The sequence below is a fragment of the Microtus ochrogaster genome, unplaced genomic scaffold (assembly GCF_000317375.1).
Source record: "Microtus ochrogaster isolate Prairie Vole_2 unplaced genomic scaffold, MicOch1.0 UNK102, whole genome shotgun sequence".
Taxonomy (NCBI): Eukaryota; Metazoa; Chordata; class Mammalia; order Rodentia; family Cricetidae; genus Microtus; species Microtus ochrogaster.
The window spans coordinates 1,039,586-1,044,541 of record NW_004949200.1 but is presented as its reverse complement, the minus strand read 5'-3'; positions in this window follow the sequence as shown (position 1 = coordinate 1,044,541).

Genomic DNA, 4,956 nt, shown 5'->3' with positions numbered 1-4,956 from the left:
TGGGTCTGAAAAAGCATGGGATAAAACCGGACTTGCTGAACATAGTGGACAATGAGGACTACTGAGAACTCAAGAACATAGGTGCAGTGAAACTAATTTTTTCCTGAAATTAAATTTTAATTGTGTACCTTGTATTTTTATCTTACACTCATCCTCAGGAATTCTTCAATTTAGGAGACCTGGGAAATGGCTAGAGAGAGAGGAGAGAATCTCATATCATAGGCAGTAGACCAAGGCGAGAGACACAGCTCTGCTCTGCCTCCTGCAGCAGCTTGGGGAGTATTTCCAGATACATGAAAGCATGTTCTGATGATTAATCTTGCTTGTCAGTTTGACGGGGCTTGGAATCACTAGGGAAACAAATCTCTGGGTGTGTTTGCGACAGTTTCTCTGATTGTGTTAACTTAGGTGGGAAATCCACCCTCAATCCAGGCAGAACAGGTATAGAAGTTGCTCTCTGAAGATAGTAAGGGGAGAGGGCCCATGGCGTGGATTGCAGTTTGCTCTCAGATGTTGTCATGAGAACAGATGCTGGGTTGAAAATGAGAAGAGCCAGGGGCATTGAGAAAATGGATAATATGGCTTGTTCTCGGCATGAGAAAGTCAAAGTAAGCAGGTAAGAAGGACAGGGCTCTGTACCAGCACAGCTGACCTCCCAAGGTCCTGAAAAAAAGTAAGGAATTATTCCTTGTATACATCCTTTCTCCTGATGCTGCTGATTTCAAAAGACTAAATTATAGGTCGATAAGGCTTCTATCAAGAGGCTTTCACTTACCTACAAGCTCACTCTGTTGACATGAATCTGAATGTGAGGTAACTGAGAAAGTCTGTGGCTACCTCTTGGTGGCAGGGACAGAGTTCACTCTCCTCATGGTAGAGCTACAAGCCAGTCATGCAAATGTAAGAACAAAGACAGCTAACTTAATGCAGCAACTGCACCTGCGATACCTACAAGGTTGGAGGTATCAACTCCATGCAGTGTCTAACAGACAGAAAAGATCAGCAGTCAATAAAACACAAGTTGTAGATGGGGAAAGAGGGCTTCAAATTTCCCTAACTTCAGTGGCAGGGAGCATTACACAGGCTTCTTCATGGCTGGGCTAGGTGAGTGTTAACAAAGCACATGAGCCCTCCATTGGCTCAACACATGACCTCCTAAAAAATTAACCAAATCTGTAGAGATTACAGCAACTTTAGAGCAGCTCCTGCCTTGTACTGAAACAGTGGTTCTCAACCGGTGGGTTGCAACCTTTAGGTGTAGAATATCAGATATCCTGCATGTCAGATATTGGAATTGAGATTCATAACCATAGAAAAATTACATTTATGAAGTAGCAATAAAATAATTTTATGGTTGGGGTCACCACAAAATGAGGAACTGTATTAAAGGGTTACAGCATTAGGAAGGTTGAGAACCACTCCCTATAACATCTTTAGACAATGGATTTGAGACACTTTTTCCTCTCTTGGAAACTCGTCTGTCTCTCAAGAGATTCTCTATTAATTACCTTTCATTTCTCTTTTTCTGATTTTTCCATAAAAATTCTCAACTTCTTGCTTTTCTGTAACAATTCTTGATGAAGGGTATCCCTGATTTGCATACTCCTATGCCCACATCTTTAATTTTCATGGATATAAGAGAAAAATCAAGGCTACTGGTCGTAGGTCATCTCTCTTTTATGTCTGTGAGCATCAGATACTTGTGACTGCACAACTGGTCTGTGAAAGGTCCCTGTGGTGGCCATTCCTGGATGTCAACTTCGTTACATACAATTACATTGTAGTTCATTGTAGAATGAACTACAATCCAGAAATGGAGAGCTTGCCTATGATAACTTGCTTAGTTTGAAGTGGGTGAATTTACTTCTAGTCCAGACCTTTGAGGTCGGAAGACACATGCCTGTGATCAGACCTTGAGGCAAGAAGACATGTCCTCAAAGGATTCTTGAGGTGGGAAGACATGGAAGAAGGAAGCTTTTGTTCTTCGCTTGCCCTTGCCTTGCTAGTACATCAATTCCTTCACTAACATTAGAGTTTACTTCTTCAGGATTCCAGAGTCTGCTGAAGACCAGCTGAGACATCCAGCCTCATTGGCTCAGAAAATTCTGGATTCTTGGAAATTTCCAGTCATAGCAGTCCTTGTTGGAATAGCTATAAGTCATTCTAATAAATTCCCTCTATATATGGGGAGATATATAGATATATATTGAGATAAAATATATATATTGAAAAAGAGATTCATCCTATAAGTTCTCTCACTCTAGGGAACCCTGACTAGTCTACTCCCAAAAGCCCTGTATCTGCACCATCCATGAGGTAGGATCCAGGACTGCACAAAAGGAGAAAACATGCTCAGCACAAGTATTTATTGCTCTCTGACTGTGATTGTCACCTCTGTGGCATGAGTTCTAAAAGGTCTCAGGTGACTGCGGTTTTGCTCCACATGTGCCATAGCCAGGCGTGTGTGTGGAGATGGGAGGGTAAACTGTGGGAGTCATACATTATATGTGTGTATGTATGTGTGCATTATTATTAGGTTTATTTGTTATGTATACAGTGTTCTGCCTACATATATGGCTGCAGGCCAAAAGAGGGCAGCAGATTTCATTATAGATGGTTGTGAATCAGCATGTAATTGCTGGGAACTGAGTTCAGGACCTCTGGAAGAGCAGTCAGTGTTCCTAATCTCTGAGCCATCTCTCCTATTTTTTAATGAAGCAGAAATAGCAACATCTCAAGAGTCCAAGAAACCAATTACAGGACATTATGTAGAGCAGAAGGGTCAGTCAAAAAACAAAACCCACTCTGGCTCTGCACCTAGAGTCAGTGAAAGAAACACACCCAGGATCTGAAACCTGAACCCGTGAAAGAAACACTTTATCCCTAAACCCAAAACCAAATAAGCATGCCCTGAATCTGAAACCAGAGCCAAAAAAAACACACTTCATCCCTAGGATCATGATGAGCCAGTGAAAGAACTATGCCCTGGCCCTAAAATGAGAGCCAAAAGGCTAAAAAGGATCAGTGAAAGAAACTGTTTGGCCCTGAAGTCAGAGCCATCTCTGACCCGACCAACAAAACTACTCAATCCCTGAGCAGGAAAACTAACCCATCCCTGAGCAGAAAGACTTCTTCCTGGGAAAACTCTGCCCCTAAGAAGCCCTATATAAACACCTCTGCCTGTTCAGTTGTATGTCACTCTCCAGGACTCCTCCTTCCCAAATAAATCTCTTCCTCAAAGGAGTCTTGGGTAAAGATTTTCATTCACCACGCAAAAGAACCTAACTGGGTCCCTAGCTGGGACATCCTTTAGGGAACTGAAGCTAAACAACCTTGCTGAGACGCACCGTTGGGAGGCTGAGCAAGGCTGAGCAGAACAGAAGAACCTGGCTGGGATGTCCCTTAGGGGACCAAGCTGAAAAATCTTGCTGCGATTTTTCCTTATGGGGGTTGAGCATGGCTGAGCAGAGCAGAAGAACTTTGCTGAGACTTTCCCTTAGCTGGGCTGAGCAAAAGAAGTAACAACTTTTCGTCAGAGTGGGAGAGGAGATTGCTATATATTTCTGTCCCGGCTTCAGGTTTAGCAGAATGTTAGCAGAAGAACTGAAGAAGAAGCCGATAGCTCCGCTAGGGCATTCCCTTAGCGGAACAGAGCAGAGCTCAGCTGTAATGGCTCTCTAGGAGAGGAACAAGATTGCTATATCCTGCAGGAGACCATTCCCCATCACACCCCAACTTCTTGTGGCCTGGCTTCTGAAAAAGTCAGGAAACTTTTTCCTCCAGGGTTGAGCTGTCCTATTGTGACCCCAGCTTCCAGACCTGTCCTATTATGGCTTTACCCTTCTAGAGCTGTCCTATTGTGGCTCTAGGTATACCTTGGCTTCCTGATAAGTCAGGGTATCTTTGCAACTCCAGAGCTGTAACACTCACACTCGCTTACACATAAGTTTCCTCTTGTTAACTCTAAAGCAACAAAACAGGACCCAGTGAGTTCTTTCCAACTCTTCGACATCTCCAAAACCCTGTGACATTTTCTCAGTGATTTCACCAGGAATTTTAATTATTATCATTCTCTCATACAGGACATTTTGACCACAGTGTCTCTTCTCTCCACTCTGCCCAATCCCCACCTCCTCTTCCCCAGACCACTCTTCCTCCATTTCCCTTCAGAAAAGAGCTAGTTTGCCATGGATATCAACCTAACATTTAAGACTAGGCACAAATGGCCTCAGGAGCCAGGAGAGGCTCCACCTTGACCAGGTTTTATTTGGGGATAAATCACCTTCTCTGGGCCTGAAAGGACAAATCCACAAATTGAAAGTTGGCCCAAAGAAGCTGCAAATGCCCTCCAGCCCACTACTTTCACCTTTACTACTAGTACAAAGGATGTCACTTTTCTTCTTTCTTTAAGATCTCCATACATTTGGTGTAAATATTCATGAGTTTAACACAGAGATTTAGTTCTGACCTTGCAGGCACTTGGCTTAGTACCAGAGTTGCAATATCAAAGAACAAACTTGCAGGCAGGAAGTATAGGCAGGACAACCAGACAGGAAGTAGAGGTGGGTCAAGGAGAACAGGAGAATTCTGGGAAGAGGACACAGTCCAGTACAGACACGGAAGAAAGAAGATGTAACCTACCCCGCTGATAAAGGTACTGAGCCATGTGGCTAACATATACTAGAATAATGGGCTAATATAAGTTATAAGAGTTAATAAGAAGCCCAAGCTAATGGGCCAATCAGTTTATAACTAATGTAGACCTCTGTGTGATTTTTTGGGGGGACATAATGACTGCGGGAACCAGGCAGGACAGAAACCCCAACAATATGTAAAGATTTTTTTTTCTTAGAAACAATGGTTCTTATAACTCTATTGATTAGCCTAATGGTCATTACAACAATTACATTTCTAGAAGCACATCACTGGTAAGCCACTGTATCAGAGCATATTTTG